The sequence below is a fragment of the Ranitomeya imitator genome, chromosome 4 (genome assembly GCF_032444005.1).
Source record: "Ranitomeya imitator isolate aRanImi1 chromosome 4, aRanImi1.pri, whole genome shotgun sequence".
Lineage (NCBI taxonomy): Eukaryota > Metazoa > Chordata > Amphibia > Anura > Dendrobatidae > Ranitomeya > Ranitomeya imitator.
Genome location: NC_091285.1, coordinates 472,402,670 through 472,427,370, shown reverse-complemented (window position 1 = coordinate 472,427,370; position 24,701 = coordinate 472,402,670). Strand labels below are relative to the sequence as shown.

The following is a 24,701-nucleotide window of genomic DNA, read 5'->3' as shown; positions in this document are numbered from 1 at the left end:
TCTACCCTGTGCCAGTCATTACACTGGTTATCCATCCACTCCAGAATTCAGTACAAAACTATTACCCTCATTCACAAAGTGCTCCATGGCTGAGCACCACCCTACATCTCCTCCTTGGTCTCAGCCTACCACCCTACCCGTGCTCTCCATTCTGCTAATGACCTGAGTTTAGCATCCTCAATTATCAGAACCTCCCACTTCCGTCTCCAAGACTTTTCACGTGCTTCACCAATTCTTTGGAATGCACTACCCAGGATAATACGATTAATGCATTAACCTAATTATCCCTGTGTTGCCCATTCATATAAGTTAAACCAAAATCAGGTTCCTCATACAATTTATGCAGTTAATAGCCCTCTGTGTATGTACTGCTACATACTTAGGCTGTTAACTGGTTCATGCAGCTTTACATGAACACTGGATCCTTACACTATGGCTGGTCAAAACAATGAAAGCAATTGTTACTTCCCACCTCTCATGTCTCCCCTTTTTCCTCATTGTTTGTAAGCTTGCGAGCAGGGCCCTCACTCCTCTTGGTATCTACTGTGATTTTTGTTATGCTGTAATGTCTATTGTCTGTACAAATCCCCTCTATAATTTGTCAAACGCTGCGGAATATGTTGGCGCTATATAAATAAAATTATTATTATTAAATTATTATTATTCATAGTTTTGATGCCTTCAGTGTGAATGTACAATTTTCATAGTCATGAAAATACAGAAAAAATTTTAAATGAGGTGTGTCCAAACCTTTGGTCTGTACTATATATATACCAGAATAAGGGACATATATACCAGGATGGGGCCCAAAAATAAGGGACATAAGGAGGGACATATGTGGATATCAAAGGGGACCTGGGCCAAGTCTTGCATCGTGGCCCATCAGACTCTTGTTACGCCACTGGTGCTGGTGCAAGCACTGGCCCTAACTGATGCTGCAGGAGCGTGGCTGTTTAATGACCAAAAACATTCAAATTGCAAGAATTACGTTTTTTTGGTCGCTGCAACATTGCATTAAAACGCAATAATGGGTGATCAAAAGAACGTATCTGCACCAAAATGGTATCATTAAAAATGTCAGTTTGGCATGCAAAAAATGAGCCCTCACCCAACCCCAGATAACGAAAAATGGAGATGCTACAGGTAGAGGAAAATTGCGCAATTTATTTATTTATTTAGCCAAAGTTTTGAATTTTTTTTCACCACCTAGACATGTTTGGTGTCTATGAACTTGTAATGACCTGGAGAATTCTAATGTCAGGTCAGTTTTAGCATTTAGTTAACTTAGCAAAAAATCCAAACAAAAAACACGTGTGGGATTGCACTTTTCTTGCAATTTTATTTGGAATGTTTTTTCACGTTTTCTAGTACATGCCATGGTAACACAAATGGTGTCGTTCAAAAGAACAACTCGTCTCACAAAAAATAAGCCCCCACATGGCCATATTGACAAAAAAAATAAAAAGTTTTGTTTCTGGGAAACCCAAAACCAAAAAAAGCTAAGGGTTAAGGGGTAAAAATTAGCAAAATCCCATTAAACTCTCCAGATCCTCTCCCTGTTCTCCATATTCAGGACTCAGCATTCGTCCATATTAGAGATTAAAATATCAAAGATAATTACTAGTGATGAGAGAGTATACTTGTTGCTCGGGTTTTCCCAAGAATGCTCGAGTTGATTCTGAGTATTTGTGAGCGCTCGGAGATTTCGTTTTCGTTGCCTCAGCTGCATGATTTGCGGCTGTTAGACAGCTTGAATACAGGTGGAGATTTCCGAGCAATCAGGCAAACCCCACATGTACTAAGGCTGGCTAGCAGCCATGAATCTTGCAGCTATATGGACAAAAACTAAATCTCCGAGCACTCACAAATACTCGGAGACCACCCGAGCGTGCTCAGGAAAACCCTAGCAATGAGTATACTCGCTCATCACTAATAATTTACTGCTTGGAAAAAAATTCGGCAGAAAATAAATTTTGTTGTTAAAGAATAATTATATAAATTATATTCAATATTGAGTCCATCAGGAGGATCCCTATGTGTCATTGACACATTCCTCTTATTCAGATTTAACATCAACTTTCTTACCATCCAGTACGACGCTATGTACATTAGTCTATATATGACATCAGTGGAGGTTAACTGTACTAAAAGACCTGATAATCTTCGCGTGTATTACTTTACAAAATTTATGGCTGAATTTCCTTTAATCATGTACCCTAAAGTCTGCAGTAGACATAATATTATTCATACATGTAATAAACACTCCATATCCTGTTTAAATCCGATAGCTGATATGTATTATTTAACCAGCCATTCTCATATCTTGTAATGGGAACATGTCTCAGTACTGGTAAGGTGATTTTTATGTAATTCTCTCACATAATTTTCCCCAAGTAATCTGAGCATTTATTGTATCAGCTGAACAACTGAACATTTTTAACAAAGTGAGGCCAGAAGACTACTAGAGGATCTGTTGATACTTCATAAGGGAACTTTAGAACGATGTCTGGATAATTTGTGATCTTATCGTGATAAAATAAAATAGGAAGAAACCAGAGTATGTGGGAAAGAGCATTGTGCCTATTTTACGAACTACACTATTCTGTAGAGATGGACAGCTGAAAAGTGTGGGATTTCATTTCACTTTTCAGCCATTTGTTCCTAAATGTCAATAAAGTGTATCCTTCACCAGACTCTACCACCTTCGGGGCTCATACAAAAACCGTGCTTTATTCTATTCTGTCTTCATGCTCTACTTTTGATGAAAACATTTTAAAGGGGATATCACATAAAGACAACTCTTGTCCATATATTCCATTAGGACACATGGATGTCATTCAGGATGGTCTATTCATGAGAAGAGAGAACCCATATGGCACATCTATGTAAAACATGGACAGCTATTCCTTGAAATGGCTTCCAAGTAATTGTGGAACATTTCCAATCAATGAGTATTTTGCATTATATGACTTTAACAACCCATTACTGGCCCTCAGAGTATTGTCACAATAGAAACACAATAAAAAACATCACACAGCAATAATGACAAGTAGAGGCGTGAGACAGTGTACAGAAGGTAGGAGTGGTCCATATCCTTCCTATGACTTTTACATTGAAAGCAGGTATACTCATGGAGAAGTAGCTGACCACAGGAATTTGGAAAATTGACTCATTCGAGGTTGAAAATAGTTATTTATTTTTGCTCAAATAGCACCAACATGTTTTGCAGCACCCATAACAACATTTTTACCATTCACTACCCCTCTTTGGGCTCATAGTCTAAAAGCCCTGTAAATGTGTGTTTGGAGTACGGGATGAAACTTAGGTATCCAGAAGACATCCACACAAACATGGAGAGAGCATACCATTCAAAATCAAAAGTGAAATTTGAACCCAGGACAAAATGATGCACAACAATTTGGTGTACAATGTAACTGGTTTTGGACTGAGGTACTCTTGGTCCACAAGAGAAAATTATTCTGATTTTTCTTTTTTTTTGCATTGCACATACAGAACTCATAATCAAGAAAATTGAATGCATTATCTATGAACCGACTCCTAGGAAGTGGACCCTAGTTTAAATAATTAGCTACAAAGGTTGTCTTCTGCTGGACCTTTGGAACCCATTATTGTGTTAGAGTCTAGGCCCATCAAAGATTCCTATGGTACTCTGATGGGCCTATATGAACACGAATGTAAAAAAATAAAATCATCTAGATAAGATATTTAGAAAGGTCTATGCTCGTTTTTTTTCTAATAGAGTATATAGGCATACAACAAATAAACCACAACAATAAAAAACCCTTACAAATTATTTTATTAGATATACACTAAAATCTTCATAGTAAATTTTGATTTAAAAATATATATTACCAACACGTGAGCTGGGTAAAGCTGTAAAGATTGGGTTAAACGATATGATAATGAGGGTATCAATTCCTAGAGAGACCCTGAAGGGCTCCTAGTAAGCTTACCCTTCCTGACAGTGGAGGTTGGCACCCTAAAGTCGATATGGCGCCCCCACTCCTCGTCGACTGTCCCTCCTGACCCTAAAGCATCCCTAACAGCTACCCACGCCCAAACCCAACACCATTCACACAAGGCTCTAACTAAATATGCAAAAAGTGCGATAAATATCAGACTGTGGCCTCAAAAGAATCGACGATTTCGTGATTAAATAGTATCACTTTCAATAATCAGGCCAGCATAAATGGTAAGTTAGATAGAGACTTGCTGCATTAACACCTGATAACCATGACATATTAAGGTGCCATTAGATATTGAGGTCACCATTAATATCCCAAAAAAGCATAATGGGTAAATCATAATAAATATCAAAAAATCATTAATTTCATAGTCTCACTAGAGTGCCCTCATGTTAACATTATTAATAAAGTTAATTAACATGCTGGATAATTTATAGTCTGTCACAAATCACAAGACCCTACTGTCCCAAATAGGGACAAACTAATGCCGCACTGTTGCAGTAAAATAGATTGCTAAATAAGCCAAAATAGGTCAGGAGTCACAAACATATTAGGCTCAATGTCCACACACCGAAGACAGCACAACCTAGTGCCATAGCATTCAAGTCATGGTTCATAATGCAGTAAATTATCTTACAGAAAACACCATAATAGGTCACTTATCTGTGCTGTCTTTGGTGTGTGGACATTGAGCCTAATATGTTTGTGTATCCTGACCTATTTTGCAGTAAAGAATAGTAATAACGGTCCTAGGAGCGCTGGAAATGAGACCAAAACAAGGATTTTAGTGTTGAACCACAATGCGTTTCAACAGTTAAACTGTCTTCATCAGGTGAACCGTCTTCCACCTGATGAAGACGGTTTATCCTTGAAACACGTTGTGGTTCAACACTAAAATCCTTGTTTTGGTCTTATTTCCAGTGCTCCTAGGACCGTTATTACTATTCTTTACTGCATTTTATATCCTCCTAGAAGGTTAACGGCTGGAGCTGCAGTGGACCTTTTGCTTTCAATTTTAACTGTGACCCTCACAGCGCTCCCTAGTGACCACTTTCTTTTCCCTTGAATTTCCTGACCTTTTTTGGTTTACTAGGAGCCCTTCAGGGTCACTCTATGAACTGATACCCTCATTATCATATCTTTTGACCCAATCTTGACAGCTTCACCCAGCCCTGGTGTTGGTAATATATATTTTTAAATCAAAATTTACTCTGATGATTTTAGTGTATATCTAATAAAATAATTTTTTAAGGTTTTTTTCTTGTTGTGGTTTGCCAGTAATATACCCTTTGAAATATTTAGTTTGTTGGCGAGGCATACAAATATGACTATATGCATAATTGGTAATGCTCTTCTGAAATTGTTATTAATCTGCCTATCTTTGTACCGTGTTGGCCATTAGCCATTAAAATGTATCAACCACTGAGGACTTTCAAATTTTACTATTTTTCTATTAAACTGTCAAAACTCATATTCTGAGCAACAAACATACATTGTATTAACCCCTTAGTGACAGAGCCAATTTGGTACTTAATGACCGAGCCAATTTTTGCAATTCTGACCACTGTCACTTTATGAGGTTATAACTCTAGAACGCTTCAACGGATCCCGCTGATTCTGAGACTGTTTTTTCGTGACATATTGTACTTCATGTTAGTGGTAACATTTCTTCGATATTACTTGCGATTATTTATGAAAAAACGGAAATATGGCAATTTTCAAACTTTGTATTTTTATGCCCTTAAATCAGAGAGATATGTCACGAAAAATAGTTAATAAATAACATTTCCCACATGTCTACTTTACATCAGCACAATTTTGGAAACAAAATTTTTTTTGTTAGGGAGTTATAAGGGTTAAAAGTTGACCAGCAATTTCTCATTTTTACAACACCATTTTTTTTGGGACCACATCACATTTGAAGTCATTTTGAGGGGTCTATATGATAGAAAATAATGAAGTGTGACACCATTCTAAAAACTACACCCCTCAAGGTTCTCAAAACCACATTCAAGAAGTTTATTAACCCTTTACGTGCTTCACAGGAACTGAAACAATGTGGAAGGAAAAAATGAACATTTAACTTTTTTTTGCAAAAATCTTAATTCAGAACCATTTTTTTTATTTTAACAAGAGTAAAAACCGAAATGTAACCATAAATTTTGTTATGCAATTTCTCCTGAATATGCCAATACCCCATATGTGGGGGTAAACCACTTTTTGGGCGCATCGCAGAACTTAAAAGTGAAGGAGCGCCGTTTGACTTTTTCAATGCAGAATTGGCTGGAATTGAGATCAGACGCCATGTCACGTTTAGAGAGCCCCTGATGTGCCTAAACAGTGGAAACTCCCCACAAGTGACACCATTTTGGAAACTAGACCCCTTATGGAACTTATCTAGATGTGTGGTGAGCACTTTGAACCCCCAAGTGCTTCACAGAAGTTTATAACGTAGAGCCGTGAAAATAAAAAATCGCTTTTGTTTACACAAAAATGATTTTTCGCCCACAAATTCTTATTTTCACAAGGGTAACAGGAGAAATTAGACCACAAAAGTTGTTGTGCGATTTCTCCTGAATACGTTGATACCCCATATGTGAGGGTAAACCACTGTTTGGGCGCACCGCAGAGCTTGGAAGTGAAGGAGCGCCGTTTTACTTTTTCAATGTAGAATTGGCTGGAATTGAGATTGGACGCCATGTTGCGTTTGGAGAGCCCCTGATGTGCCTAAACAGTGGAAACCCCCCACAAGTGACCCCATTTTGGAAACTAGACCCCTTAAGGAACTTATCTAGATGTGTGGTGAGCACTTTGAACCCCCATGTACTTCACAGAAGTTTATAATGTAGAGCCATGAAAAAAAAATCGCATTTTTTCTACAAAAATGATATTTTGCCCACAAATTTTTATTTTTACAAGGGTAACAGGAGAAATTAGACCACAAAAGTTGTTGTGCAATTTCTCCTGAGTACGCTGATACCCCATATGTGAGGGTAAACCACTGTTAGGGCGCACCGCAGAGCTTGGAAGAGAAAGAGTGCCGTTTTACTTTTTCAATGTAGAATTGGCTGGAATTGAGATCGGACGCCATGTCGCGTTTGGAGAGCCCCTGATGTGCCTAAACAGTAGAAATCCCCCACAAGTGACCCCATTTTGGAAACTAGACCCCCCATGGAACTTATCTAGATGTGTGGTGAGAACTTTGAATGCCCAAGTGCTTCACAGAAGTTTAGAATGCAGAGTCGTGAAAATAAAAAATATTTTTTTTTCACAAAAAAGATATTGTAGCCCCCAAGTTTTTATTTTCACAAGGGTAACAGGAGAAATTGGACCCCAGAAGTTGTTGTCCAATTTATCCTGAGTATGCTGATGCCCCATATGTCGGGGTAAACCACTGTTTGGGCGCACGGCAGAGCTCGGAAGGGAAGGAGCGCCGTTTTGGAATGCAGACTTAGATAGAATGGTCTGTGGGCGTTATGTTGCGTTTGCAGAGCCCCTGATGTTCCTAAACAGTAGTAACCCCCCACAAGTGACCCCGTTTTGGAAACTAGACCCCCCAAGGAACTTATATAGATGTGTGGTGAGAACTTTGAATGCCCAAGTGCTTCACAGAAGTTTATAATGCAGAGTCATAAAAATATATATATATATATTTTTCCACAAAAAAAGATTTTGTAGCCCCCAAGATTTTATTTTCACAAGGGTAACAAGAGAAATTGGACCCCAGAAGTTGTTGTCCAATTTATCCTGAGTACGCTGATGCCCCATATGTGGGGGTAACCCACTGTTTGGGCACACGGCAGAGCTCAGAGAGGGAGCACCATTTGACTTTTTGAGCGCAAAATTGGCTGTCGTGTTTGGAGACCCCCTGATGTACCTAAACAGTGGAAACCCCCCAATTCTAGCTCCAACCCTAACCCCAACACACCCCTAACCCTAATCCCAACCTGATCCATAATCCTAATCACTAACCCTAACCATAATCACAACCCTTACCCCAAAACAGCCCTAATGTCAACCCTAACCATAACCCTAATCAAAACCCTAAATCCAACACACCCCTAATCCTAATCTCAACCCTAACCTAAACCTAACCCTAATCCCAATACACCCCTAATCACAACCCTAACCTTAACCCTAATCCCAAACCTAACCCTAATCCCAAGCGTAACCCTAATGCCAACCCTAACCCTAATACCAACCCTAATCCAAACCCTAACCCTAATCCCAACTCTAACCCTAACTTTAGCCCCAACCCTAGCCCTAACTTTAGCCCCAACCCTAACCCTAAGGCTACTTTCACACTTGCGTCGTTTGGCATCCGTCACAATCCGTCGTTTTGGACAAGAAACGGATCCTGCAAATGTGCCCGCAGGATGCCTTTTTTTTGCCCATAGACTTGTATTGCCGACGGATCGTGACGGATGGCCACACGTCGCGTCCGTCGTGCACTGGATCAGCTGTGTTTTGGCGGACCGTCGGCACAAAAAAAGTTCAATGAAACGTTTTTTTTGTACGTCGCATCCGCCATTTCTGACCGCACATGCGTGGCCGTAACTCCGCCCCCTCCTCCCCAGGACATAGATTGGGCAGCGGATGCGTTGAAAAACTAGAGCCGCTGCCCACGTTGTGCACAATTTTCACAACGTGCGTCGGACGCATTGCGACGGCCCCGTACCGACGTAAGTGTGAAAGAAGCCTAACCCTAAATTTAGCCCCAACCCTAACCCTAAATTTAGCCCCAACCCTAACCCTAAATTTAGCCCCAACCCTAGCCCCAACCCTAGCCCTAACCCTACCCCTAACCCTAGCCCTAACCCTAACCCTACCCCTAACCCTTCCCCTAACCCTACCCCTAACCCTACCCCTAACCCTACCCCTAACCCTACCCCTAACCCTACCTCTAACCCTAACCCTACCCCTAACCCTACCACTAACCATACCCCTAACCCTACCCCTAACCCTACCCCTAACCCTACCCCTAACCCTAACCCTACCCCTAATTTTAGCCCCAACTGCTGTTCTCCTGCCGGCCAGCAGATGGAGACAGATGGCGGGCGCACTGCGCATGCGCCCGCCATTTTCTTTTGCCGGCGGCCAGGAGGAGCAGCAGGAGGATCCAGGGACACAGGTGAGTATGATAGGGTCCCCGAACCCCCCTATTTCTCTGTCCTCTGATGTGCGATCACATCAGAGGACAGAGAATTACACTTTACTAAACAGTTAATTACCGGCGATCGCAAAACAGGGGGTCGGTAAAACCGACCCCGATCATGCTCTTTGGGGTCTCGGCTACCCCCGGCAGCCGAGACCCCAAAGATTCTCGCGGGGCTGGCCGGCGGGCGCACTGCGCATGCGCCCGCCATTTTGAAGATGGCGGCGCCCACCGGGAGACACGAGGAGCACCGGGGGAGATAGGTAAGTATCGGGGGGCTATCTGGGACCCCCTTTCTCTGTCCTCCGATGTGCGATCACATCGGAGGACAGAGAAATTAAAAAGAGATCGCGTTTTTTTTTTTTTTTGCGATCGCCGGTAAACGGTTAATTACCGGCGATCGCAAATGCGGGGTGGGTACAAAACCCCCCGAATCATGTTCTCTGGGGTCTCGGCTACCCCCGGCAGCCGAGACCCCAAAGAAAATCCGACTCTGGGGGGCGCTATACACTTTTTCCACAGCGCCGTTAATTAACGGTGCTGTGGTTTAAGTACCCTTAGCGGCCGTCGTTAAAAGGCGTATCGGCGGTCGCTTTGGGGTTAACATACATTTATTAAATGTTCTATTATGCTTTTTAAGTGTGTATTTCAGACCACATACTGTATAATTAAGGTATTAAGTACCTACCAAAATAATGTTGAATTAAAAAGGCTTTATTTTGTTTTGAAAGAATTCAGGCACAAGGTAATTATATTAACTTACACAGATTTAATGAAACCTGGTATTATACAATTAAAGGAAAATTATAAAGTGACACCTGCCCCAGGTGTTGAGAAAAGGGCAAATTGCCAAATGCAGAGCACCTTCAGCATCTGGCACATTTAGTGGTAATACTGAACCGCATATTATTTTGCCTTCACTCCTCTTTGAAATGTTACTGTAACTGATATTTAATTAGGCAAATGAAGACTGGAACATGGGCAACAAATACATTAGAGACTTGTTTCATCTCTTATGTAGTTACTGAAAGTACTGTTCTTATAATGTGATTATGTAAATAGGAACTTAAGCATAAACAGCTTAAGTAAATTAATATTAATAGAACAATATAATACATTTATTTTCCACATTTAAAACTCAAAAAGAGTGTGAATGCACAGAAACAAAACATAAAAACTTTTCTATAGCTCAATCAATAAGGCCACAGGCAGTAAAGACTTAGCTAAACGATGTTCTTTTACATAATAGCCATTGTACAAAGTAAATTAAATAGAACACACCAACTTAAAGAGAGCCTGTCAGTAGGATTTAGCACTATAAATTAAAGACATGGCCATAATGGTGAAGTGAAGCTGATTAATCTGTTACCTGCTATGATGGAATCCAATGTGTGATTGTTGAATAATCATCCTCTAAAGTTTTCATCTAATCAAGTCTTCTGGGCATCCAGAATGAATTTACTTGATGGGATTCCTAAACAACAGGTATCAGATTAATCAGCATCACAGTGCCATTATCGCCATTGCATTACTTTATAGTGCTAAATCATGCTGACAGGTTTTCTTTAAGTGGGTGCGTACTTTTAAAAATCATTACAACTGTGGGTGGCATAGGCATAAATATAATTAACTTACTTGAAGTAACCGATAATATGCCCTCTGAATCTTAAGACTGGACAATAGTAAAATGGATTTAAAAATATGTTTTTAAACATATTACTATTTAAGAAAAAAATTAAGAGGATTTATATATTTTTCGGTGACTGCTCATAAAAATATGAAACTAAAAATATGTTTTTGTAATATGTGATGATCATCAGTTGTAACCAATATCTTTTTGCCTGAGTCATATGTGACAAATGATAAAAGTGGCTAAAGAGTGAACTGTGACAAGCACTGCTTTTTGTGTGGCTTGAGAAGGAATTCTGGTGTCTAAACTGATGCAGCTGGATACAAAGTGCCAGATTAATCAAAATATTTTGCCAGCTTTCTGGAATAAAACATTTTGAAAACAGCTACATTTTTGCACAATTTGAAAATTTGCAAAGACTGTGAAACTTTGTGTTTTTATGCCAATCTGTAAAAATGGTTGAGGCGTGGGTAGGATGGACATGTCCAAAACTGGTGGATAAAAATTCTTAAGAAATTACACCTTTTTAGTGGCGTAGCCTGCGCCAGATATGTACTCCAGTCTTCGACCGAAGTAACATTTCTGGCGAGGTGCACGTCATTAATAAGATGCAACTAATTGGCTTGAGCTTCTTAATGAATTCGGCATATCTCTTGAATGACCATCATTAAGACAGGCGTATGAAATGCTATACTCAATGTATCGAGACTAAAATGTAATCTACTGGAAACTACTATGGGGATCAATTTTTATGATGAATTTTAGTAGAAGTTAGCTAGTAGTAAAAATATGGAAGTCATAAAGAAAGTGAAGGTTTAACATAAGTAACATTAGTAAATTGTTTCTTAAGTCATGTTCTGTCCATTCTAGGAAGGACAGGGTGTTCGTATTATGCATTAAAAAGTTCACTACTATTAGTGTTTTGGTTTGCTGTGTTATAGCACCATCTAGTGGTGGTTAAATTTATAACCTGTGTTTTAGTAATAATTAGAGTGTTGCATTGTGGGACTGTACCAAGGTATGCTGGGAGAGAGACTCCATAACTTTCCTGTGTACTTCCTGGGACACACGTGTCTATGTGCTGTGCTGGAACCATCTATTTACTTGCCATCCTGGTTAAGTTTATCCGGTAAGATTGTTACTTCTGTTCTTGTAATATAGTATTGTACAGATTGTGATTATTGTATAGCAGCCAGTACATAGGGAATGTATTATCAGTGACCTACTGCATGTAGTTATATAGAAGTGGCATCATCCTGTGTACCTTTCTGTTAGTTGTAAAGTATCAGCTGTGCTATTATTTTACCCAATACTTATCCATATCATTTGTATTCTTATAGTTTTACCACGCTCATGTTTACCAATAAACAAGTTAGACTACAGAGAACAGTCTGCTTATTTGGGAGACAGAAGTGGTTTATGCCGTATGTCGGATCACACACTGTATCAACGTGTATTAAGACAGAACAATTCATATGTAATCTGTGAAACATCTCTCAGTTATCATAAAAAATACTGAATCACATATGACTTGATTTAACCTATATCGCCTGTTTCGGATAGCATAGTATTTTGAAGCTGCAAAAACCATCACCTCCACACAGTGGGTGGTCGCCACTAGGTAGAGCCTTTATATTGGCAGGGTACATTAAATTCCAGAAGCTCACCAGCAAAACATAATTATTGAGGTAATATAAATTTAAAATTAGGCAGTTAATTTTAAATGAGAAATTAATTATAGGATTCGTTACTTAAAATCCTGCTTAAGTGACTTTTAAATAAAAAGCCCAGACCAAAAGCTTTTAGATGGTTAAAATTGTGAACTCAAAAATGTGCCTTTATATTCAGGTTCTAAATCTAATTCTAATTTTTAAGAAAAAAATACACTCTAATTTCAAAATGAGGTGTTTAATCAGAGAGAATTTGGACTGCTCACCCAGGAGGTCTTAGGATCAAGTAGTTCATTCAATTAAACTTTTTAGCAAATAAAATGTTTAACTGAGTCCATTTAAATTTAAGATACAATTAATTTAAAATGCTATACAATCTCCATATGTAGATTCTTAAAATGCTATTTTCCGAAGGCTTTGCAATATATCAAAATGTTTGATTTCAGACCTAACAGACAATGATTTGTGAATATATAATCATCAATAAAAATGAGAACAAGCTCAAGTAAATTGCTCTTTATAAGTTGCTTTATAATATGAACCTTATCCTCCATAAGACTTCTGTTATTTCTTAAATTGTCTTTCTTTTTTGTCAATTTAAATTTTTCCTAAATAACTTTGTTTACCCAAATGGTTTAGACAGATGTGATTTTTACCAAATGTTGCATTTCTTTGACACATCTCACTCCAAGACTTGCCTGGACCAAGGTTTCTGGCAGGGATTAAACTTTGGAGCATTCTTTAGACAAAAATGCATCATTGTGAAAGGTTTCTGAACCTTTGCTTTAAAAAGGTCATAAAAACAGTTAAAAACAAAATAAGGACTGATTGAAGGATTTGGAACAAAAAATGTTAGTAAATACAACAAGACAAAAAAACAAAGTGACTTCAATAAATCTTACAGGCCGGAACCTTTTAAACTCTCTGGCTCTCTTCCAAGCTCTACCTACTATACATTATAGTATGATGTTAGATCCACTTTACCATAATGTATTTTGGGAATAACTTCCAGTGCATGGCATAAAGACCTACTTTTCTGCTAAACAATGCCTACATAATTTAGCCTCTTGTGTGTCCCACCAAAAAAAATATTTTACCACATATGGGAAATGCTGGTACAATCTTATAGTTCTTGCTATGAATTTACCCATATTTGTGATACTTTTTGGGGTTGACAATCCTTATTCATGAAACCTATCTGCATTTATCACAGTGACTACAAGTCTTAATCATTCGTTGATGAGCTGAACTGCAAAGAAAACCTGTACATATCTCTGTAGATATTAAAAGCAACAATACCTTTCCTCTGTGTGTTATACTGTAGTATAAGCCAAGATTTCTTGCAAGAGCAGCCAGGCTGATAGGAGGCAATTAAATTATCCAGGAAAAAAAGAGATGGTTGAAGTTAACGAGAAATTGCTTGTGGCTTCTGAACTGCAGCTTGAGAAATATGGCTTTACAAGATAATTGTAACTTTGTACTGTGTTTTTCATGGCAGATATATCTCATTCTTTTAACATTTTTTATTCCAATAGAGACTGACATCACAGATATAAATCTTTTTCTTAAGCTTAAAATAATATTCATTACATTCGTACTCTCTCCAGTACTTGGCATTGGCCATTGGAAACTATAAGAACAACATTAACATTTAGAGAGTTTTAATTGGGCTCCGGAGCAACTTTATTGAAAAGCAACTTCGTGGAGAACCAAAACTGAGAAGAACATTATAAAGATTATACACTAAAATATTAATGGTTGTAATAAGTCAACAGGACCATAGAGCAAGCATTCCTTGTAGAAAAATATGATGTGCAATGGCATAATTCTCTTCATAAACCTTATATTTCTCTTCCTTGCTTTTTTTCCTCTGGTGGAAGCTATGACTCATACTAAAACTAAAAATTTGATAATTAAGAACTTTTTTCTAAAACATTAAGAAGAAATATTAATTTGATCCAAAAAATTTGCAATTGAATGTAGTCTCGTTTACTTAGGACCCTAGAACATCTAACATTCTGAGAAAGATATCATACTGTAATTAAACAGTTAGTCAACTATCTCGACCAAACTTTGTAAAATATTTTAGAGCTGATAGGTTAGCCTGATGTTTAGCAATTTAACAAAAAGTCATTGGTACTTTATGAATTTGGATTAAGTCTTTCATAGTTACTTACGCCTCCTTATCTATGAATGCCTATAAAAATTCAACTACAGCCTATTCTTTAAAGAGTTAGGCCGGCCTAAAACTACAAGTCTGCAGTCATCACATGACTGCAGACTTGTTAATCCTCGCATCGCATTCACTGTGCACTGTGAAGATTCTCTGGGGCCGGCGCTGGAAATGGAGGTCATGTGACCACAAGACTACGCTATGCATGATTGCAGCCACTTTCCAACTAGACTGTTTCTGGACTTAGTCAATACACTTGCATTGAGCGAGGCGATGCCCATTTAGTTAGAATATGGCTGGGAGCATGCATATCACATACTTACTTTCACATGACCGCCTTTCCTGGCACCAGAACCAGAGAATCCTCACAGCGGACAGTGTGCTTGATGTGAAAATTTACAAGTCTGCAGTCACATAGAGAGACAAGAAACTTGTCGTTTTAGACTGGATAACCCCTTTAATGCTACTTTCTCCACTTAGTGAGGTCTGTAACGTGTAAGGTTCTTCTGAAGTTCATCCCTTCCCTTCAGTGTTCATAAATTTTCCTTTTTCTCCATGTATGTGGTGTCAAATAAAAATTGAAAATAAAAACCATTGCTGTTCCCCTAACCTGCCATTATGGGGTAAGGTAATGGATATTGTAGATCCCACTGTACATATACGGTGGCATGTAAAAGTTTGACCCCCTAGTCAAAATTGCTATTATTTTGAACAGTTAAGCAAGTTGAATATTAAATGATCTCTAAAAGACCTAAAGTTAAAGATGACACATTTCCTTTGTATTTTAGGGAAAAAAAGTATATATACAGTACATACCAAAAGTTTGGACACACCTTCTCATTTAAAGATTTTTCTGTATTTTCATGACTATGAAAATTGTACATTCACACAGAAGGCATCAAAACTATGAATTAACACATGTGGAATTATATACTTAACAAAAAAGTGTGAAACAACTGAAATTATGTCTTATATTCTAGGTTCTTCAAAGTAGCCACCTTTTGCTTTGATGACTGCTTTGCACACTCTTGGCATTCTCTTGATGGAAAAGTATATAGTTAAATTTCCATAGGTCCAAATGAAACCCATTCAAGGGCGGATGCCTTCACTCACCCATGGAACTTCAGGTGGGCTTATGCATCCATTATTGCCAAGGACTTTACATAATATTAGAACGGACAGGGTCAAAACCATTCTGATCACTTCTCTCTTGCCAAAAAGGAGCTGGTTTGGGGCTCTGAAACCTCTGAATTCAGAGGAACCTCTTACCCTTCCGCCAGCCCTCGACCTCCAACATCAAGGTCCAATTTGCCATCCGGCCCCCCACAGCATTCTTATGCTAAGTGTTCTTCTAGTGGTGTTAGAGAGAGCCAAAGTTCATTCTGCAGGCCAATTCAGGAGAGGCATCCGCTAGGAATCCTGCTGCTTTCGGCAAAAGGGATGATGAGGCCAGAAGATCTTCTCTAGGAATACCTCCCTTGATTTGGTCTTCCATCTTCAGTAACCAATGAAATATCAGGTCCTGTCTTCTGGGAGCCTTTTCCCAATTTGAGATTTCAAATTTCCCCTCAAAACAGCAGTGCGTTCCATCGTGGAACGCATGCCGGAAGTGACGTCACTGATTCGGCGGTGGTCTTCACTTCCTATGCATGCTCAGGCCTGCAGGAGAAGCTCTAGAAGACACTGTGTTAGGGTTGGCGGATTGCACTAAATTAATTTAAACTATAAAATGCAATCGCAAACCGGGGTCCACCTTGCAGAGATAAATACTCAGCTAACCACCGAGTGGCACAGAAAATGTAAGAAAATACCCTGTTAAACCCGCAGAGGTAGAAGCAAATGGCAAACTAGGTGTGGAACTCTATTGCTCTCCCAAGAAAGTCTAGGCTAGTGATTGTGCAGCGCCCCAGGGTCCTGGTCATTGCAGTAATGTCATTTTCCTCTAGGGGGAGTGATGTTACGTTTGGAGGCAATAAAGGAGATCTCTTTACCAGGTACCACAAGCATACAACACATTTCATACTCCAGTCCACCAGGGGGAGCTATGCTCCTATTTATTAGGGCACTCTTCACACTTGGGTAAAACTGGTGGCTTGGATGGGAAGTTAGGCAGAAGCTAGCTGAGCTTTGCCCAGGCAGATGCTGGCTGAGCTTCGGCTCAGGTAGTTGGTCCCTTATAGGGGTGGGATCCTGTCAGAGGCCTAGACAGAAGGTCACGGAGCTGCGCCTGCCCCACGTGTGACAGTTCCTAAGAAAGGACATGAACATAGAACTGTATTGTAGAGAGTGAGAAGAAGCCATAGCAAAAGGAGTGGAAACCAGGAGTTCTGCCTTGCACAGGCTACCTACTTCTGAGGCGCAGGATCCGGTAGCCGGAATACCGAGGGAGCAACAGTCCTTTATGCCTTGCTCCAGAGACCGGCAGGACAGCTAATTGCAAGTTACTAATCCGCCCCATACCCAGGAGGCAAGGTGGCACCCATGTGAGGTCGGGGCGTGCTAGAGTCCCTGTAAAAAGCCTCAGGCCACCGGTCATATGGGTTGTCCTATCCATCCGGGTGACAGAGAGAGACATAACATCTAGAACATCTACAACAGTTGTGAGGACCTTATGAGAGGCTCAGCAATAAGGTACTACAACACCTAGGCGCTAGAGGAAGGCTACTGATTTCCACCTGGATAAGGGAACTCTGGATTTGCCTCCAAACCGACCAGACTCTGCCTGCCCTGTGATCTGTGCTCTGGACTGTGGATGCTGAAGCCTTCAGTAAAAGGTAAAGAGACTGCAACCTTGTGTCTCCGTTCTTCACTGCGCTTCACACCATCCACCATCTACACACTGGGAAGCCCTGGGGATATAATTCACCTGTGGGAAGGTATACCATCTAGCTGCCATAAAATCACCCCAGTGGACCCCTTAAAGCAGGGTCGGTCACCCTGACCGAATACCACAGGTGGCGTCATGAACATTTCCCCTTCAAAGACCTTTCCCTTTAACAACGGACCTCCCGAGGGCCACGGACCGGGTCAGCCACCGTAACATCCCCCTTGAGAACCGAAGGACACGGTACCGAGTGCCCCACTGCCCTTGGGGGAGCTCCAATTGGGCTTGCTCTGTTACTCAGCTGTGCTAACCGCACACACGATCACAGACAGATACTAAGGCAATGGGGGTTTACTCACCCTGCACTGCCTGTCTAAACACACAGTAACTGGTAAAGAGAGGCACACAAACGTGCAGAGTGGTATCCACACACACACGCAAATGCCAATGACGCTAGCATGCCCGCATGCAGTGCTGGAAGCCTTTTATGCACTAGGCTCCACCCCAAACACTCATGCTGACATTGCCCGCTGGCCAATCCGTAGCTGCCACATCACCAGAGCAGTCAGATTTCAAGCACCAATGAAAAGGTGCCACATCATGGACATGCTCAGTAAGATGATTTCTGAGCTTAGACTCCAGGGGTAGGGCTGCATCTGTATACCAGTGGAAGATGCTGGGACCGAAGTCTGTGCTAAGCAACAATCCCAGGATGGGAGACTGCAGAGGCAGACAAGGCCCGGGATCCATCCTGCTTACGGAAGAATCCCGGCTCCTAACACACTGCATCAGTGAAGTCTTCACTTGAGAGAGGGGAGATGATCTATCTCGCTGGGGAGCTACAGGAGGCCCCCAGCCACTCCTCATCATCCAACATTACCAGTCAGCGCCGGAGGATGGTGCAGTCCCACAATGGGAAGCAAGCAGCTCAGGGAGGAATATACGGGACAATCGACCCTGATTGCCTAGCATAAAGGTAAATTATTAGAGTGACTATTCGCTGGTCCAGCCTTTCAGAAAGAAAATCTCTTCATCCCTTAGGGTACCGTCACACTATACGATTTACCTAGGATCACGACCAGCGATACGACCTGGCCGTGATCGTAGGTAAATCGTAGTGTGGTCGCTGGAGAGCTGTCACACAGACAGCTCTCCAGCGACCAACGATGCCGAAGTCCCAGGTAACCAGGGTAAACATCGGGTTACTAAGCGCAGGACCGCGCTTAGTAACCCAATGTTTACCCTGGTTACCAGCGTAAAAAAAAACAAACAGCACATACTTACATTCCGGTGTCTGTCCCTTGCCGTCTGCTTCCCGCACTCAGTGACTGCCGGCTGTAAAGTGAAAGCACAGCACAGCGGTGACGTCACCGCTGTGCTCTGCTTTCACTTTACGGCCGGCAGTCAGTGAGTGCGGGAAGCAGACGGCAAGGGACCTGACGGACACCGGAATGTAAGTATGTGCTGTTTTTTTTTTTTTACATTTACGCTGGTAACCAGGGTAAACATCGGGTTCCTAAGCGCGGCCCTGCGCTTAGGAACCCGATGTTTACCCTGGTTACAAGCGAACGCATCGCTAGATCGCATCGCTAGATCGGTGTCACACACACCGATCTAGCGATGACAGCGGGAGATCCAGCGACGAAAGAAAGTTTCATACGATCTGCTACGACGTACGATTCTCAACAGGATCCCTGATCGCTGCTGCGTGTCAGACACAGCGATATCGTAAAGATATCGCTGGAACGTCACGAATCGTAGCGTCGTAGCGATCGAAATGGCACTGTGTGACGGTACCCTTAGGGACAGGAAAAACACTGTTTAAACCTCTTGTGTTTCCTGATCCTAATTAGGATGGGGAAGCAACCTCCTGTGGTACTGTCGTGGAGAGGATTAGAGATAAACAGATTGAAGATATGGAAGATTTTCAAGCTTCTCCTTGAAAGTAGTCAGTGAAAAACAGAAAGCACATGGATGAAACTAACATCAGTGTGCTTTCCAAGTTTTTCATAGACCTATTCATCAGACTATGTTACTAATCCCTTCCTCAGGTTAACCCCTTCATGATCCAGCCTATTTTGACCTTAAAGACCTTGCCGTTTTTTGCAATTCGGACCAGTGTCCCTTTATGAGGTAATAACTCAGGAACGCATCAATGGATCCTAGCGGTTCTAAGATTTTTTTTCATGACATATTGGGCTTCATGTTAGTGGTAAATTTAGGTCAATAAATTCTGTGTTTATTTGTGATAAAAACGGAAATTTGGCGAAAATTTTGAAAATTTCGCAATTTTCACATTTTGAATTTTTATTCTGTTAAACCAGAGAGTTATGTGACACAAAATAGTTAATAAATAACATTTTCCACACGTCTACTTTACATCAGCACAATTTTGGAAACAAAATTTTTTTTTGCTGGAAGTTATAAGGGTTAAAATTTGACCAGCGATTTCTCATTTTTACAACGAAATTTACAAAACCATTTTTTTAGGGACCACCTCACATTTGAAGTCAGTTTGAGGGGTCTATATGGCTGAAAATACCCAAAAGTGACACCATTCTAAAAACTGCACCCCTCAAGGTGCACAATACCACATTCAAGAAGTTTATTAACCCTTCAGGTGCTTCACAGCAGCAGAAGCAACATGGAAGGAAAAAATGAACATTTAACTTTTTAGTCACAAAAATGATTTTTCAGCAAGAATTTTTTTATTTTCCCAATGGTAAAAGGAGAAACTGAACCACGAAAGTTGTTGTCCAATTTGTCCTGAGTATGCTGATAACTCATATGTGGGGGTAAACCACTGTTTGGGCGCACGGCAGGGCTTGGAAGGGAGGAAGCGCCATTTGACTTTTTGAATGAAAAATTGGCTGCACTCTTTAGCGGACACCATGTCACGTTTGGAGAGCCCCCGTGTGCCTAAAAATTGGAGCTCCCCCACAAGTGACCCCATTTTGGAAACTAGACGCCCCAAGGAACTTATCTACATGCATAGTGAGCCCTTTAAACCCCCAGGTGCTTCACAAATTGATCCGTAAAAATGAAAAAGAACTTTTTTTTCACACAAAAATTCTTTTAGCCTCAATTTTTTCATTTTCACATGGACAACAGGATAAAATGGATCCTAAAATTTGTTGGGCAATTTCTCCAAGGGTAACAGGAGAAATTTGACCCCAGAAGTTGTTGTCCAGTTTCTCTTGAGTATGCTGATACCCCATATGTGGGGGTAAACCACTGTTTAGGCACATGCTGGGGCTCGGAAGTGAAGTAGTGACGTTTTGAAATGCAGACTTTGATGGAATGTTCTGCGGGCGTCACGTTGCGTTTGCAGAGCCCCTGATGTGGCTAAACAGTTGAAACCCCCCACAAGTGACCCCATTTTGGAAACTAGACCCCGAAAGGAACTTATCTAGATGTGAGGTGAGCACTTTGAACCCCCAAGTGCTTCACAGAAGTTCATAACACAGAGCAGTGAAAATAATAAATACGTTTTCTTTCCTCAAAAATAATTATTTAGCCCAGAATTTTTTATTTTCCCAAGGGTTACAGGAGAAATTGGACCACAAAAGTTGTTGTCCAGTATCTCCTGAGTACGCTGATACCCCATGTGTGCGGGTAAACCACTGTTTGGGCACACGTCGGGGCTCAGAAGGGAAGTAGTGACTTTTGAAATGCAGACTTTGATGGAATGGTCTGCGGACGTCACGTTGCGTTTGCAGAGCCCCTGGTGTGCCTAAACAGTAGAAACCCCCCACAAGTGACCCCATTTTAGAAACTAGACCCCCCAAGGAACTTATCTAGTATGTGGTGAGCACTTTGAACCCCCAAGTGCTTCACAGACGTTTACAACGCAGAGCCATGAAAATAAAAAATAATTTTTCTTTCCTCAAAAATGATGTTTTAGCAAGCATTTTTTTATTTTCACAAGGGTAACAGGAGAAATTGGACCCCAGTAATTGTTGCGCAGTTTGTCCTAAGTATGCTGGTACCCCATATGTGGGGGTAAACCACTGTTTGGACACACGTCGGGGCTCGGAAGTGAGGGAGCACCATTTGACTTTATGAATACAAGATTGTCTGGAATCAATGGTGGCGCCATGTTGCGTTTGGAGACCCCTGATGTGCCTAAACAGTGGTAACCCCTCAATTCTACCTCCAACACTAACCCCAACACACCCCTAACCCTAATCCCAACTGTAGCCATAACCCTAATCACACCCATAACCCCAACACACCCCAAACCACAACCCTAATTCCAACCCTAACCCTAAGGCTATGTGCCCACGTTGCGGATTCGTGTGAGATTTTTCAGCATCATTTTTGAAAAATCCGCGGGTAAAGGGCACTGCGTTTTACCTGCAGATTTACTGTGGATTTCCAGTGTTTTTTGTGCGGATTTCACCTGCGGATTCCTATTGAGGAACAGGTGTAAAACGCTGCGGAATCCGCACAAAGAATTGACATGCTGCGGAAAATACAACGCAGCATTTCCGCGCGGTATTTTCCGCACCATGGGCACAGCGGATTTGGTTTTCCATAGGTTTACATGGTACTGTAAACCTGATGGAACACTGCTGCGAATCCGCAGCGGCCAATCCGCTGCGGATCCGCAGCCAAATCCGCACCGTGTGCACATGGCCTAATTCTAAAGGTATGTGCACACGCTGCGGAAAACGCTGCGGATCCACAGAAGTTTCCCATGAGTTTACAGTTCAATGTAAACCTATGGGAAACAAAAATCGCTGTACACATGCTGCAGAAAAACTGCACGGAAACGCAGCGGTTTACATTCCGCAGCATGTCACTTCTTTCTGCGGATTCCACAGCGGTTTTACAACTGCTCAAATAGAAAATCGCAGTTGCAAAACCGCAGTAAAATGCGCAGAAAAAACGCGGTAAATCCGCGATAAATCCACAGCGGTTTAGCAGAATAATCCGCAGAGGAACAGAATACGTGTGCACATACCGAAACCCTAACCATACCCCTAACCCTACCCCTACCCCTAACCCTACCCCTAACCATAACCCTAACCCTACCCCTAACCCTAACCCTACCCCTAGTTCTTACCCCAAGCTTAGTGGGAACATTTTTTTTATTTTTTTTATTGTCCCTACCTATGGGGTGACAAAGGGGGGGGGGGTCATTTACTATTTTTTATTTTGATCACTGAGATAGGTTATATCTCAGTGATCAAAACTCACTTTGGAACGAATCTGCCGGCCGGCAGATTCGGCGGGTGCACTGCACATGCGCCCGCCATTTTGGAAGATGGCGGCGCCCAGGAAAGAAGACGGACGGATCCCGGGAGGCTAGGTAAGTATAAGGGGGGGAAGATCAGGGCACGGGGGGGCGTCGGAGCATGGGGGGTGGATCGGAGCATGGGGGGTGGATCGGAACACGGGGGGGTGGATTGGAGCACGGGGTGGGGGATCGCTGTGCAGGGGGGTGGATCAGAGCACAGGGGGGATCGCTGTGCGGGGGGGTGGATCGGAGTGCGGGGGGTTTGATTGGAGCACGGGGGGTGTGATTGGAGCACGGGGGGAGCGGACAGGAGGACGGGGGAGCGGAGCACAGGACGCAGGGGAGCGGAGCACAGATCGGAGGGCTGGGGGGGCGATCGGTGGGGTGGGGTGGGTGCACATAAGTGTTTCCAGCCATGGCCGATGATATTGCAGCATCGGCCATGGCTGGATTGTAATATTTCACCAGTTTTTTAGGTGAAATATTACAAATCACTCTGATTGGCTGTTGAAAGTGAAACTGCTAATCAGAGCGATCGTAGCCATGGGGGGGGTGAAGCCACCCCCCCTGGGCTAAACTACCACTCCCCCTGTCCCTGCAGATCGGGTGAAATGGGAGATAACCCTTTCACCAGATCTGCAGGGACGCGATCATTCTGTGACACAGCATATGCGTCACAGGTCGGATTGGCACCGACTTTCATGACGCATACGCTGTGTCACAGGTCGGGAAGGGGTTAAATCACAAATGTCTATATTTTTTATTTTTCCTGTGAACATTTGATCCACAAAAAATAAACATGTGAACAGACTATAATATGTATGGGGTTTTTTACATCTGAACCCCATGTATGGGATATCTACATAAGAGGGGTTGTCCAAGACTATTATATTTTTTACTAGCAGCCTAAAAATTACATGATCAACAGCTACTCCTGCTGGAGATTCAGCTGCTTCACATCAACAGAGAAGAGCTGCTCTGTAGATGGGATGTGACTGTTGTCATCATGCTGATTGACAGCCAGCTTTCTGCAATTAGGCAGCGGGGAGCCAGTTGTCAATCAGCATGACATCAGCAATCACACCCATCAACAGATTAGAGTGGAAGAAAAGCTGCTGCTCTGTAGACTTAATGTCGCAAAAGGCGAGGAAATGCTTCGTCAAGGGGCCTTTCCTTGCGAAACGCATGTCGGGTGTGGTGGACTCCTGGTTCCTCTCCATCATGTGGGTATATACTTGCTGCTTAGGCACTTTAGTGGTTATACTGTTATAAGGCTATGGCGTCCTCTTTATTGCTCACGGACCTGTATATACGGCTCATTTAGCCTTGTTATTTATAACATGGTACACACTGGGTCTGTGTGCAATGAGTGGACTACGTTTTGTTTTTCTCTATACATCGAGTATTAATTATAGCACTGTCTACTGATTACCTTTACTGTTGTGAATTCTGTGGCTGAATTCACTCCTGTGGTCACAAGTGGTACTGTAGCTTCTGAGCTTCCTCCCTCAGGTGTTCTGGTGAGCTCGTTGGCTGCTTTGTTATTTAACTCCACCTGATTCTGTCTTCCTTGCTCCTTGTCTATGTTCCAGTGTTGGACCTGAGCTTCTGGATCTTTCCTGTGGCCTGCTGCTCTGCTTAGATAAGTGCTTTTTGCTTTTGTTGCTACTTTTTCTGTCCAGCTTGTCTATTCGTTTTTGCTGGTAGCTCTGAGACGCAAAGGGTGCACCGCCGTGCCGTTAGTTCGGCACGGTGGGTCTTTTTGCCCCTTTGCGTGGTTTTTTGCTTTAGGGTTTTTTGTAGACTGCAAAGTTCTCTCTGCTATCCTCGCTCTATCTAGAACAGGGGTCCCCAACTCCAGTCCTCAAGGCCCACCAACATGTCATGTTTTCAGGATTTCCTTACTCTTGCCCAGGTAATAATTGCATCACCTGTGCACTGCAAAGGAAATCCTGAAAACATGACATGTTGGTGGGCCTTGAGGACTGGAGTTGGGGACCCCTGATCTAGAATATCGGGCC

The 24,701-nt window shown here is 41.9% G+C and overlaps 1 protein-coding gene and 1 pseudogene across 3 annotated transcripts in view; both read right to left on the bottom strand.

Moving 5' to 3' along the window:
* The window catches only part of THSD4 (thrombospondin type 1 domain containing 4), a 1,349,728-nt gene that overhangs the window by 126,242 nt on the left and 1,198,785 nt on the right, over nt 1-24,701 (bottom strand). The gene's annotated exons all lie outside the window — the stretch shown is intronic.
* Nucleotides 1-24,701, bottom strand: part of LOC138673807 (translocation protein SEC63 homolog) — a 77,915-nt pseudogene that overhangs the window by 15,357 nt on the left and 37,857 nt on the right.